The sequence below is a fragment of the Ochotona princeps genome, chromosome 9, assembly GCF_030435755.1.
Source record: "Ochotona princeps isolate mOchPri1 chromosome 9, mOchPri1.hap1, whole genome shotgun sequence".
In the NCBI taxonomy this organism is placed as follows: domain Eukaryota; kingdom Metazoa; phylum Chordata; class Mammalia; order Lagomorpha; family Ochotonidae; genus Ochotona; species Ochotona princeps.
In genome coordinates this window covers 56030975-56046731 of record NC_080840.1, presented here as the reverse complement: position 1 = coordinate 56046731, position 15757 = coordinate 56030975, and positions in this window count along the sequence as shown.

The following is a 15757-nucleotide window of genomic DNA, read 5'->3' as shown; positions in this document are numbered from 1 at the left end:
TCTGACACATGTGGCCACATAGGGTAAATCTTAAAGACATTATGCTAAGTGAAATAGCTCAGTCACAAAAGAACAAAAACTGTAACTCCTCCTATATGAGACACTCAGAATAATCAAATTAATGGAGGTGGAATGTAGGATAGTGGTTGCCGGAGACTGCACAGAGGGTATTACGGCGTTGTTGTTTGGTGGGTAAGGAATTATGGCTTGGGAAGTTGAAAAAATGAATGATAGTGTTACAGCAATACAATGTGAGTGCATGCAATTCAGAGAAGAATACCTTTAAATATGGTTAAAATGGTAAATTAAAAGACAGGAACTTTGAAGGACATGTTTAAAATGAACAGAGAAACATTAGCCAGTGTGAAACAGAAAGGGCATATTCCAGGAAATAGGAGAAGTCAGAATAACTCAGAGGGGCACCTGTAGACTGAAAGACACAAGAAAGCAATGGACACAAGAGTGTGGTGTTGCAGTGACTGATACCACCACGGCATTCAGCAAGTGGCTCCACCAGCAACCAGGTGGGAAGGGACTTTCACTGCGAGCTTAGGAGGTGAACCCAACCTGCTGGTCTGTTTGATTTGACCAGGGACAAAGACAGAGCAGCAGATCCCAGACAAGCAGTGCAGGAACATGGCGGATATCATAGCCCTGTCTGCCCTCTAGAGCTGAATCAGGGTCGGGCACCATTTTGTTTAAGGAGGCAAAGGGTAGGGACAATACTGCGCATGCACTGGGCAGAGAGTGAACTCATTTCTGACTCAGTGAACTGTAACAATGTGGCATCCTACAGGTTCCACCCAAGACAGGTCCTGGTAGCCTTCAGACCTGATGGCCAGGAGATCAAGAACTCTAGTAGTGGCACATCAGATGCTATTTCTTACAGTGTGGCAAAAGTTTTAAGACTGCAAGGGAAAACACTGAGCTGCACATGTTCTGAGCTGGGAGCAAACTCACTGAGCTCAGTGCATTGCACTGGTCCCACAAAAAAATAATACCGACTATGTCATCGTGCGGGTCAAAATAGGTCCGTGTGGTGCTCAGACCTAACAGCCAACAGGTTCCTGCAAGATTATCACGAACAACAACCTAGCTATATAGATCTCCTGGTCTCTCCCTGATCCTGGGACCTATTCCAATTGGAAGTGGGAGAAAGGTTGCACAGACAACAGTGCAGCCTAGGCAGGTGGAGACTGGTGAGCCAGGAGCTGGGGCTACAGAGACCATGGTGGAAATCTAACATAAGAACCCACATCTGGAACTCACTGGAAGGAGTGGCAAAACTGACTGCAAACAAAGAGCCATGTACCAACTGCAATAAGTAAAACTGAACTGTAGACCTGTGGGTGACACAGCTTAGAAACCTGCCCCAAGGAGAAGAATCTTCTAATCAGAGCAAAAGAAGAGACCAGGAGCAAAAGAAGAGACAGAGGCACAATGAATATTACTGAAAACTCTCCTGCAATGGAGCAAAACGCTTTCCCAACCTCAGAGTTCACTGAGGAAGACATGGAGAAAACGGGGGATACAGAATTCAAAACACTTATTATAAAGCTTCTGATCAACAGCGAGAAACACATACAGTAAGCATTCAAGAAATTTAAGGAATATGTCACATTGGAAATAAATCACATGAAAGCTGATATGTTAGAAATGAAGAATACTGGGCCTGGCATGGTGGCCTAGCAGCTAAAGTCCTCGCCTTGAAAGCACCGAGATCCCATATAGGCGTCAATTCTTATCCTGGCAGCCCCACTTCTGGCCCAGTTCCCTGCTTGTGGCCTGGGAAAGTAGTCGAGTACAGCCCAAAGACTTGGGAACCTGCACCTGCATGAGAGACCCAGAAGAAGCTCCTGGCTCCTGGCTTCAGATTGGCTCAGCTCCAGCCATTGTAGTCACTTGGGGAGTGAATCATCAGACGGAAGATCTTCATCTCTGTCTCTCCTCTCTGTATATCTGACTTTCCAACAAAAACAAATAAATCTTTTTAAAAAAAGAAATGGAGAATACAGTGGAGCAAATTAAATGTACAGTGGAGAGTCTCCAAAATAGAATTAAGGAGGCAGAGAAACAATCTCAGAAAAGGAAGATATTTGCTGTCACCCAGAGGGAAACAAACAAAAAGCTGGAAGCAGAGCTGGGTCAACCTAAAAAAAGTATTCAAGAATTGAAAGACACTATTAAAGGGACAAATATAAGTTATGGGAGACTCAGAAGGTGCAGAAAGAGAAACTGGGATTAAAGGTGTATTCAGGGCCCGGCGGCGTGGCCTAGCAGCTAAAGTCCTCGTCTTGAAAGCCCCGGGATCCCATATGGGCGCCGGTTCTAATCCCGGCAGCTCCACTTCCCATCCAGCTCCCTGTCTGTGGCCTGGGAAAGCAGTCGAGGACGGCCCAAAGCTTTGGGACCCTGCACCCACTTGGGAGACCTGGAAGAGGTTCCAGGTTCCCGGCATCGGATCGGCGTGTACCGTTGCGGCTCACTTGGGGAGTGAAACATCGGATGGAAGATCTTCCTCTCTGTCTCTCCTCCTCCCTGTATATCCGGCTTTCCAATAATAATAAAAATCTTTAAAAAAAAAAAAGGTGTATTCAATGAAAATAAGAAGAGGGCATATCACTAATCTGGGGAAAGAATTGGGAAACAATACAGGAGGAACACAGAACTCCCAAGAGGGTTGACCAAAAGCAATCTTACTTTCATCTCTTCAAAACACTTTCTTTTCATTAAATTCTTCACTGACTCATAGATCATAGAGCAGCATCATTTTCTTCAAGAGGGCTCTAGATTTTCATTTCTTCAGCAACACATTAGTCATTCAGTAGCATGTTATTTAACTTCATGGTGTTTTTAATTTCTTTTTTCTTCCTGTTGTTGATTTTGTTTTGTGGCTTTTCATTTAAGGGGATGTATAGTAACTGTGTAATGGCGACAATCCTATCCAGATGTGAGAATACAATGCAGTATGCATCTCTACTTCCAATCTAAAGATGGACTCCCAGTGAAACTGTTTACTATATCTTGACAATAGAATGCTGGACTCTGCCATCGTCCATGCCCACAATGATGGACCTATGACTGTTTATGAAGAACTATACTATAGTAATAATATAGGGGAACTTAGTTAGGGGGGGAGGAATTGAGGAGCGGATAAGGGAAATCCCAGGGCCTATGGGACTGTATCATAAAATGATAATAATAATAAAAAAGGTAAAAAAACAAAAAAGAGTAACTTTAAGTGTCCTCCTCAATACTACCACCAAATGTGAAACCATCCATATTTCCATTCCATGAGTTGAGTGCATATAAGCAAAATGTAGACAGAAAGAAATCCGAGAGGCCAGTGCAACGGATCAAATGGTTAATCGTCCCCCTTGCAAGCACCACGATCCCATATAGGAGTCAATTCATGTCTCAGGTGCTCCGTTTCCCATCCAGCTCCCTGCTAATGGCCTGGGAAAGAAGCAGAGAATAGCCCAAGTCCTTTTCACTCTGAACCCACATGGGAGATCTGGAAGAAGCTCCTGGCTCCTGGCTTTGGATTGGTTCAGCTCCTGCCATTGCATCCATTTGGAGAGTGAATCAGTAAATGGAAGATCTTTATGTCTCACCTTCTCTCATTAAATGTCCTTCGGGACCAAGGAGGAGAGCTTTCTCTGGTCCGAGCCTGGCTCCAGCTCTGGACCCCCGCTCTCCCTCGCAATGACCATCGGGATCGCTTCGAAAACCCCTCACAGCAAACAAACAATCATACAAACTAAAAAAACCTAAAATAAATAGACAAACAACAGAAAGTAGAGCTTGAAATCTGACAGGAAAGAGCTGGCGTGGATTGGCTCATGCCTCGCTGGATGGGACACAAAGATTAGTTACTCCTCACCATGGTGTTGAGGATTTTCCTGCACACCCCCCCAAAAAAAAAAAATGTTCTGCACCTTAAATGTCGACAAATATCTTGTTAGAGTTACAAGCCAGTCTAGATTATCCTAAAATCTGCCAAGATCAGCAAAATTATACTTCAACACAACAAATGGCTAAATACTAAAATGAAATAGACACAAGACAGCTGAATGGTACCTTATAGCTATTTTTAAGGTATATAGCAGCCGGTCCTGTATATAAACTAATCTCCAGAATATACAAAGAGCTACAAAACAACCAAAATGTCAAAACAAACAAGCCACTCAAGAAATGGGCACGGGAAATGGGCAAACACTTCACAAAGGAACAAACCCAAATGGCAAATAAACATATGAAAAAATGCTCAAGTTCCCTGGCAATAAGGGAAATCCAAATTAAAACATCAATGAGGTACCACCTAACGCCAGTAAGACTGGCCCACATGAATAAAAGCACCAACAACACTTGTTGGCGAGGTTGCGGGGAAAAGGGATCCCTACTCCACTGCTGGTGGGGCTGCAGGCTGGTACAGCCTCTATGGAAATCAGTATGGAGAATATTCAAACAACTCAAAGTCAACATACCGTATGATCCAGCAATAGCACTCCTAGGAATATATCCAGAACAATTGTTTTATGAGAAACCAACATGCACTCCTATGTTCATAGCAGCACAATCAGTAATTGCAAAAACATGGAAGCAACCAAAATGCCCATCAGCAGAGGATTGGATAAGAAAGCTATGGTTCATCTACTCCATGGAATACTACTCAGCTATTAAAAAAAACAAAATGCAGTTCTTTGTGGCCAAATGGGCCAAACTGGAAACCGTAATGCTAAGGGAAATGAGCCAATCACAAAAGGTTAAATACCACATGTTTGCCTTAACTTAAGATGATATGATGTTATGTATAACATGTTATGTTATGTATGTTATATGTTGTATATAAACTAAAATTGAAATGTCAATGAGGTGGTCACAGAAGGTGGTTAAGAACTCGCATTTACTTTTAACATATTGGTTACTCATTACTATGTCACTTAATTCCATAATGATGTAAATTTTTGCTGATGGTATGTTGGAGCTTTCAATTGACTGGGATGATACTCTGCTGGCTCTGTCTTCAGACCAGAAAGGGTATACCTAAGAAGCCGTTGAACTTGACTGGACAATAAGATGCTGGACTCTATGTTTGGTATACGCTTGCAATGGGGGAATCTCAACTGAATTTGAGCTGTGGTTGTGCAACAAAGTGGAGGAATCCACCATGGTGGGAGGGTTTGGGGAGGGGTGGGAGAACCCAAGTACCTATGAAACTGTGTCACATAATACAATGTAATTAATGAATTAAAAATAATAAATAATAAAAAAAGAAATGAAAAAAAAATAAACTAAAATTGAAATGTCAATGAGCTAATCATAGGTTGTGGTTAGGACTTGCTTTTTTTTTTTTTTTTAACATACTGGTTACTCAAAACCATGTCAATTCCATAATATTGCAAATTGCTGTTGATGTTATATTGGGACTCTTAATTGACTGTGATGATATTCTACCAGCTCTAACTTCGGACCAGAAATGGTCTCCCCAAGAAACTGTTCAAGCCATCTGGACAATAAGTAGCTGGACTCTATGCTTGGTATATGTTTGCAAGGAAAGAATCTTGATTGAATTTGAACTGTAATACTGCATCAAGGTGGAGGAATCCACCGGGGGAGGGGAGGGGGGGAGGGATTCCCAGAGCCTATGAAACTGTCACATAATGCAAAATAATTAATAAAAAATCTGCCTTTCCAATAAAAATAAATAAATGCTTAAAAAATCTGATTGTGTGAAAATACAAAGGAGTTTTCCTCTTAATCTGCTTCATCTCCATTCTTTCCTCTCTTTGAATGTAAGTCATTCAGCTGGTCAAGTCAAAAAACATTCTTGAATTCTTGATGCCTCCCTCACTCATCTTATGCCCAATTCTTCACCAAGCACTCACTGCCTGTTTCACCCCCAGAATTTATCCCTACCTCTTATTTCATCAGTGTGCTTTAGTCCAGGCCATATCCTCCTTCCTGAACCAGCAGAGTCAACTTCAACTCAGAGCTCTGTGTCCATTCTTGAAGGAAATTAGGGAACAAAGACAGTAAGTTCCTTTTGAACCAGGAGAATTTCTTATAAATCATGAAATTATGGTCTGAAAGTCATGATCATGCACCTCAGATACTACAGGCTGCAAGTAGATCAATTGGAAGATGGAGTAATAACAGAAGGCTATTAAACCCAGTGGCTTTTGACAGGGTCAAAAACTGAGAGCCTTACCAAAAACTGAGGTATTCATGGATTATATGTTTTGTCCTAGGTACTGGACCAAGCACTGGGAATACAGAAGAGAACAAAACAGTAGCTGTGCTCCTAAAAGAAACTCATGCTAGTTGAGGAGAATTAATCACAATATGCAGTACCAGGAAGTTTGGAGTAAAGGAAGAGAATCTGACCTGGCTTGGTTATAAAACAGCTGCTTAGAGATGTCTGAATTGCATCATGAATAAGTGATAAACAGATGAAATTAGGGATATTTGGGAGATGGGAAGAATTATTCCATTTGGAAAAACTTGTTCATGTGCATGAAGAGATAGGGTCAGGCATCACAGGGAGGGAGAATTAAGGATATGACTAGAAGATATGGTGATTGTAGGTAGAGGGGAGAAAGAAAAAAGAATCTCGTGATAACAAAGAAATCACACAAGAACTCTACATCATCTTTTAGCCCAGCTTCACACAGGCTGGAATGTGATCACTGGCCTTGCCATCACCAGCGCTTCTTATTGGCAGGGATTAAATTCCAAGACCTGCTGTGGAGGGCTGATGCCTCAGATAGCATGAGACTGCCTATGCTCTGCCTATATCCCTGCATTTGTGTTCTATATATACATACCTATGTTAAAGGCTTATAAATTAGGCACAGGCAGAGATTGCAATGACTCACAATAGAGTGGAGAACATTGAATGTGGTCTCTCGAAATGTCCTACTGCACTTTCACACTTTCACTTTAAAAAGTACTGTGTAGCCTCCTCTTTTTGGTATATTCAAATTGTCAGCATCACCACTCCTATGCTCTGAGGTCATTACAAAGTAAAATAAAACTTCACATGAACACAAGTGCTGTAACACCACCCCAGTCAATCTGATCAGCTCAGATGGCTACTAACAGATGAGCAGTGTATACAGTGTGATATGCTGGATAAAGGAGTGGTTCACATCCCAGGCCAGTCACTAGGAAATGCTGCAAGATTTTATCACACTACTCACAGTGAGGTGCAACTTAAAACAAAGGAATTGTTTGTTTCTGGAATGTTCCATTTAATATTTTCCACTAGGAATTGGACAGCAAATCAGGTTCCAGGACAGTTCTATTATTATTTTGTGATCTCCTCAATAGCAAGAGTTTGTCCCCTACCATCATGGTAGTTTTGCTCCTCTGTTTTTGCACTCTGGTCGATTACTTGACCCTCCATTCAATATACTCAGTAGTTCTGTGTGAGTCACAGTTGCTGCTTTCTCATTTTCTGCTTACTCGGGAGTTTCTACCATGTCCTTGTCAACACCTCTAACTCCTCTCTGTACATATGCAGCTTGTTTTGCAGCCAAGTAGCTCTTAGTGGCTCAGATGCAGAACCCTTGTAAAGGGTGTGATTGGTGTAGTTATTCTGTTGGCGAGTTCTCCCGTATTGCCACCACTTTTCATGTTAGCAACCAGTCCTTATGATGACTACAATAGGCTAACCACCTGGACCCCACTGAACAGGCAAGGAGGCAGGGTAGGAATGCTGAATTTGGTCTTTTCAGTACAATGAGGGAAGGAAAAAGCAGAAGGAGTTAAAAGAAGGCCTATTTAAGAATAATACTGAGACACCTGTTGCATCTTGACAGATGGGCATCGAGTAGGAAAAGGGAGGGCTAGAAGGATTTCTGACTTGAATATCCAGGTGAGATGTGGTTGAAAGAGTATAAAAATAGGGCAGGACTCATGCAGAAGGGAGGAAAGATGATTCTGTGATACACGTAAGAGCTTGAAGTAGGAGGGAACATGCAGGAGGTAACTCCTAGACTCTTAGGTATGCGGAACTAGGGCTAAACAGATTGTTACAGATGATAGGCCAACATTATATGAACACATGTAGTGGCATAGTGAGTAGTCATTACTTGCAGCGCTAGCATTCTGTATGAATGCCTGTTTGAGGCCTGGCTGCTACACTGTTGATGCAGCTTTGTGCTAACCCACCTGGAAAAGTAGCATAGTGTGGCTCTAGTCCTTGGTCTCCTGAACTCAGTGCAGATCTGTATGAAGTTCCTGGCTCCTGTATTCAACCTGGCCCAGCTCTGGCATTTGGTTTTTGCTGCCTGCCATTTGGGAACTGAACCAGCAGAGAGAAAATTCTTTCTCCTTCTTTCCCTTTCCCTCTCCCTCTTTTCCTCCTTCCCTCCCTCTTTCCTTCACTCACTCCCTCTCTCTAACCCCACCTTTCAGATAAGTAAATAAATCCTTATAAAAAAGAAAATGACCAAAATCAAGGATTGGATCTCATCAGTGCAACTTCAGATCTCTCACCTCAACCTCACACCAGTGATAGGCTCCTCCATGTGACTGGAGGCATGTAGGCACGTGCAGTTCTGAGCTCCCACGTAACTACCCCATAACAATCAGGAAAAGCTGGTTCTTCCAGCTTTGTCCTTCTTAGGGGAAGGATTCAGCAATTTGCATGGCCAGACTGTACCATCAAGGAACTGCTGTATTTGGCCCCACTTTGCTGTCATGCTTGCACCTGTTCCAGGAGTGGGAGATCAACCCTCAGAAGAAGAGTATGACAGGAAGATTCTGCACTGATTGGTGCCTTCCTGAGTAGCTTTCCTTTTTCCTAATGTGTGTAAAATAGGTAATAAATCAGAATTCTCGACAGTAGCTTACAGAATGACTGGGCCAACTTTGGACAGCTTGAATGTTTTCCATGCAACCCTGAGCATTTTTAAGTCCTAGAGAAGTATTTTTTCCTTTCCAGATTGTCACTTCAAGGAAATGTCAGTGAAGTGGCTAGCACCATGAAAGCTAGACTCCTGGAAAATATGAGAAGATTCAAGTGCCAATGTTCTTAGTTCTGTCCCTGCTCCTTGTCAGTGTCCCTTCCCCTTACAAGTCTCACTGTGCTTGTCAGAACAACGGATCAGAACAAGAGCTGCTGTTGCTTTCTCGGCAGTGGCGAAGCAAGAAAACTCTTTTTCTTTTCCTCTGGGGGTGGTGGCAGCAAGGGCAGAGCTTGGAAGGATATCTTTCTTTTGGCGTGGAAAAAATTCCATGTTAGAATAGAAATCTTCATTGTGAAGATGGTAGTTCAGCTGCATTGGTGGTGGACCTTTGAAAGCAAATTTGGAATCAAAAGTACAGAAGTAGGAGATGGGCATATATGTATATATAAGTCTATTTGCTTATGTGTGCATAAGGTGTCCCTGAAGAAAAGGCCACAAATATCAAACTGACAGCACTGATTACCTCCCAGGAGAATATAGGAGTGGGTGAGTGCTAAAGTATGATACCAGAACCTTTACAATGTATTATCTTATCTTTTTGGAATTTTGAATTCTTTGAATGTCTTACCTATCCAAAATATAAGAAAATATTAAACTCAAAAGACCTGAATCTGTCCAGTAGAATCCAATGAACTACTCCCCCAAAACAGTGGATATAACTGACCTGCCCAGTGGTGAAGTGGAAAGCTGAGCTGCACCCCCTGTCTGCAGAGGGGCTCATGCACAGGGCTGAGTAGAGATGGCAGCTTAGAAGGTCATCAGCATTGAGACAGCACTTGAAGCAGTGAGTAAGAGGAGGCAGCCAGCCATGGGGTGAGCGTACATGAATAGAAGCTAGCAAGGAAAACTGATTGATCGAGGACAAGACAAGCACTGGGGGAGTGGTGTCTGAGAAGGCAAGATCAACGGTATTAAACAAGGACTCTAGCTCAATGTGGTTGATGCTGATTTTAACCACTCTTGGGTTGTATAACATTAAATCCCCAACAGTGCTTACCACACATTTTATTCTGAATGGTTGCTCTTAAGTGCTACATTTTAAAAATTCTGAGCCCCAAACAAACACAAATCAAAAGCTACTCACAGGCCCCGTGAGTAATGCAAGCTGCTAAAGTCCTCACTGTGAATGTACCAGGATCCCATACGGGCAAAGGTTCTAATCCCGGTGGCCCTGTTTCCCATCCAACTCCCTGCTTGTGGCCTGGAAAAGCAGTCAAGGTTGGGCCAAAGCCTTGAGACCGTGCACCCAGGTGGGAGACCTGGAAGAAGCTCCAGACTCCTGGCTTCAGATAGGCTCAGCTCTGGCCATTGCAGTCACTTGGAGAATGAATCCATGGATGAAAGATCTTCCTCTCTGTGTCTCCTCCTCTTTCTATATCTGACTTTGCAATAAAAAAAATAAATAAATCTTTTTTTAAGTGGGTAAGACTATTATTTCCACACTATTATCATCATTTTTCCCCTGTATTTGGGGTCAGGGGAGAAACACAGAGAGAAGCCCCACCCAGCCTTCCACCCATCCCAGGTCTCCGATGAGAGGCACACTCTATGAGTCCTGCTCAAACAGTCTTGATAGTTAAACAGTTCTGAATTGCTGCCAATCTCACTGTTCCAAGCACGATGAAATCTATTCAGAATCGACTGGCTGAAACAGTCTCTTCATGGTTGGGGTTCTGAAATCAGCAGTTCAGTTGAAGAGATCTCCAAAGAAATTTCATTTGAGGTGATCCTAGACCTGATTCTTGAGTGTGCTTGCCAGTACAGGGTCTGGCACCATCCGTCACCCCAATCGGCTTATGCACATGCTGGTCATTGCAGTTGTTGGGTCAGTTCTGTTTCTGACCCTGTCTTCCACATAAACCAATGGTTGTTGCAGTCCAGCCTGATCCTGCCCACTTCATACTCGGCCCTCATGCAAAACCAATGGGAGCTGCAGCCTAGTTGGGGCGACTCCCCATAACCCCCTCCAGACCTGCCCTCTACCCTGGTTCCCATGCTTGCCACTCTGTACTGCAGACTTGTTCAGTCTGCCCACATCCCATTAAGCTCTCATACATGTCAATGGGCATTGAAGCCTAGTTCAACCCAGCCAACCTTACTATCCAGCCCACACACATACTGGCAGGTGCCTTTCTGTCTAGCCACCCCTGTCCCTGTCCTGGTTATCGTGCTCTCCAGTGGGAACGGCAACCCAAGAAGGAGGGGCCCACTATGTTCCTACTAGGCCACTCCCACTCCTTATTATGTACTCTCCAGGTGGTTCTGGAGTTTAACTTGACAGATTTAGCTTTTTAAAGAAGCTATTCACATTTGTAGTTTTTTAAAACATATTAAGCATTAGTCTTCAAAAAATTAATTTTTATTTATGGCAGATGAACCACAGGTTTATTGTTACTTTCTCCCAAGATCCAATGAAAAGTAGGCTGTAGTACTATATATGAAAATCATAGCAAAGACAAAGTGTAAGAGGACACCACAGATATTCTAGCCCAATTCTGAAAGTCAGCAGAGCTAAGGCAGTGATAAAACTGTAAGTTAAAATTGCTGCAGGAGCTAAAAGAGCTAGTCCACCCTAGAAACACCCTGAGAAAATCAGAATTTGAGGTACCAGGTACTGCAGTCGACTGGCATCTAAAAATGGAATTGTTGAAAGACTGATTGCCCAGCACACTCCAAAATCCCCTCCCCAATGCTACACAGTCAGGCCATCACTCCTTCTAGCATGCCAAACAAGAAAATGAAGTTTATTCTTAGAGGTGAATGCAGAGAAATGAGTGTCAGAATAGTCAGTTTCCATTTCCCTTTCTCTAATATACCTAGAAAATTCACTTCCAAAAATATAAAGATGAGATCCAAGAGAATTTATGTCCCTGGGGAGAAAAAGAAATCCCTTCACATGCAGATATATATGGCATCTCCAACATCAGGGCCGCATCACCTGTAAAGAATCCTACAGTTGACAAATGCTCCCAGACACCTACCTATGTATAATAGTTTCCATTCAATAAATCCTAAGCAGAAATCCAAAGGTCATCAGAAATGAAAGCAGAAATGAGAAAGAAGGGAGGAGGAAAAAATATGACTCCAGCAAAGAAATTTTACTTAGTATCCTTGAATAAGAAAAGCATTATCATTCATAAAATAAGAACAGGAAACCATGAAAAATAGTTCTTTAAAAGCTTTGCTTTTATTAAAGATTTACTTTTTACATTTTTGAAAGGCAGAAAGAGAGAATCTAACACCTACTCGTTTACTCCCCAAATGGTGACAATTGCTAGAATGGGACCTGGAGAAGCCAGGACCCTGGCACTCCCTGGAGTCTCCCACATGTGTTGGCTAGGGCTTAAGCACTTGAGCCATCTTCTACTACTTTTCCATGTTCATTTGTAAGAATAGGATCAGAAGCAGAGCATCATGAACCACAAGGGTAGGGGACCTGGCGGGACTTGGGTCTCCTGGCCCAGGGCCCAGGGCCCATCTACTAGGTGAGTGCCATGTTTGTGAGCCCCAGGGGTGGGGGAATCGGCGATGCTTGGAACACCTGGCTCAGGTACTTGGACTCACTTGCAAGAACATGCATTACTTAATGAAAAGGGTGGAGCAGTGGACACAGCCCTATTGTAAAAGGAGACTATGGCAGCACATTTTGTGCTGTAGCAGAATAACAGAACTAACTGGACAACTACTCCAAACAAACAATGACAGCAAAAAATCTCGGTGAACGGAGCCAATGGACATTGGGAGGGTGACATCACCCTCGGATCAGTGAAATCAGCAGTATTCCAGAACTATGCAAAGCACTTGGACAGAACCCTCAGAATATGTACACATTGGGATTCTGGGTTGATAACGAGGTGGCAGTTCCTCACCCCTGGGTACTGGGACATGGTGAAAGTCATGAGTGGTTTCCCCATTTGTCTCTCCGCTTCCCCCAGGAACAAGAAAAAATAGCAAATTTAGAAGCAATGAATTCACCCAATTTTCCCTAAACCTTGATCCTTCCCACCCTGATCAACCATGTAATCACTACTGAGAAGAAGAGGAGGAAGAAGAAGAAGAAGAACAACAACAACAGCAACAACAACAACAACAACCACAACCAGCAGCAGCAGCATTCATATGGTTGCTAGCATCACAGATCAAGCTTAACCTACTGTGCCACAAGTCCAATTCCTAAAAGCTTTGGAAAGTAAAACCACGTAAAAAAAAAAAAACAAACAAAAAATCTGGAAAGCAAAATTAAGATAGTTTTTAGGATTGGTATTGTGGCACATCAGGATAAGCCATTGCCTGGAATGCCACCATCCCACATGAGCACTGGTTCCAGTCCCAGCCTCTCCACTTCCAATCTAGCTTGCTGCTAATACTCCTGGGAAAGCAGCAGATCACCCAGGTGCTTGGATTCCTGACACCATGTAAGAGATCCAGATGGCGTTCCAGGCTCCTGCCTTTGGCTTAACCCAGTCCTGACCATTGTGACTATCTGGGGAGTGAATCCAACCTTTGGAGGGTCTCTTTCTCCGTCCTCGCTCTGTTAATTCTTTCAAATAAATAAAATATATTTCAAAAAAAGTCCCATAAAAAATTGAAGGTTATTCATTTGTAACAAAGACATGTGTATGGATTTCAAAACCTTTTGCAGCAAAATAAATTTATATTTTAATCCTATTTTTCCAAAGGCTTTTTAAAGTACACTCAAGATAAAATACTGTAAGAGGAAACTATGAAACACATTAAGTTAATAGGAAATCCAGGGAAAAAATGACTAAAAAGAGAGAAGTAGAGATCATCAGAGAGAAAAATAAGAACATTTTACAGAATTAGAAGACAATTATCAAAATTGAAAGCATCAAGTTAGCACTGAACAATACAAAAAACACACAGTCATACTACTTTGAAATGGCAGGTTGTTAGGGATAAAGAGGAGCTATTAAAAGAATCTAGGTTTGATGCTGTGGTGGAACTATGGGTTAGTGATCAGAAGCGAACAAGAACACAACAGCATTGGCTTTTTCAATGTAGCAACAGGTAATAGGACTGTGCGCATTATTCATAATGTCTCTAGAAATCTGAGGCAGAAATTATTTTTATAGTAGAAGTCTATAACCAACCAATCAATCATATGTAAATGTAAATCACCTAAAAGGATTTCTGCCATGGTATATTAGTGCTTTTATTTGACCGGGAAGATACTCTGCTGTCTCTGCCCTCAGACCAGAGAGGGTCTACCCAATAAGTAGTTGGACTTGTCTGGACTATAAGATGTTGGACTCTATGCTTGGCAAATACTTGCAAAGAGGGAATTTCAACTGAACTTGAACTATGGTTATGCAGCGGGGTGGAGGAACCCACCATGGGGGGAGGGTAGGGGGAGAATCCCAGATTCTACGTAATTACAACACAATGTAATTAATGAATAAATTTAATAAAAAAATAAAAAATAAAAGGATTTCTGCCACACTTCTCATTAGGGAATTTTTGGATGATGTGCTCCATAAAATAGTAAAAACACACAGCTGAAATAATGAATCCAACATAGAAAAACACCAATGGGAAGATTTGAGACAAAAATGTGTCCAGAGCCTGCTTCAGACTAAAGAAGCAGGGGGGAGTGTTTCAGAGAGACCTCCAGACCAAAATACAGAAGCAAATAATCTGTTTGAGCATGGGCGGAAAGTCACCGGCTACAGTAACCGCAGTTGAGCTGAAACGAAAAGGCTGCACCATAGGAACCCTCTGAAGAGAATTTGATCCAAGTTTCCCTGAATCCAGCAGGGTGCTATTGATAGCCACTGGGAGGAGCCCAGCTTGGTTTTTCAGTGTACCATCACATTGCATAACAACATTGTAGTCAATAACGCCACATCTAGGAATGTGGTCCCCTAAGATTATATCACTGAGTGATGTTGATGCTTCCTGAAAAATGCCTTCACATTCCTCAGGACATCAGAACACACCAGTCATGAGGTGACACATGACAGTAGAAGGTTTTGGAGGTCTCTGGTTCATTCAGATTTCTTTGGCTGGGAGTGCTGTTGGAATTTCGGATTCCATAACTATTTTAAAGAGAGTAGGCGCCGGCTTCATTTCTCCGAGACTTCACCCAAGTCACCCACAGATACGCCAGCACTGAACAGACAGGTTATTTATTCATTTTTACTAGTATTTTCAAGAAGTTTAGGATAACCATAAAGAAATCAGTCTCTGGAGAAAAAAAAATGCTTGGAAATTAACATTCACCTGGAAAAACATGTTGCTACAAATCAGTTGGTTCCAGAAAACATGTTGCAGCAATTCAGGATACATATACATGACCTTATATTATGTACAATTATAGTTATCCACGATATCTTTGGCACTTGTATTAAGTAAAATAGATTTCTACCAAAAGACTATTTAGTTTTAACAGAATTCTAAAAGATATAATCCACTGGTCCAGTGCAGTAGCCTACTGGCTAAAGTTCTTGCCTTGCACACTCTGGGATCCCATATGGGTGCTGGTTCTAATCCTGGCAGCCCAACTTCCCATCCAGCTCTCTGCTTGTGGCCTGGGAAAGAAATCCAGCATGGCCCACAGCCTTGAGACCCTACACCCGTGTGGGAGACCTAGAAGAGGCTCCGGGCTCCTGGCTTCAGATTGGCTCAGCTCCAGCAGTTGTGGAAGATCCTCCTCTCTGTCTCTCCTCCTCACTGTATATCTGACTTTTTACTAAAATATATATATATATTAAATATTTTTTAAAAGGTGTACTCCACTAAATATAAACATCTTCCTTTTGGGT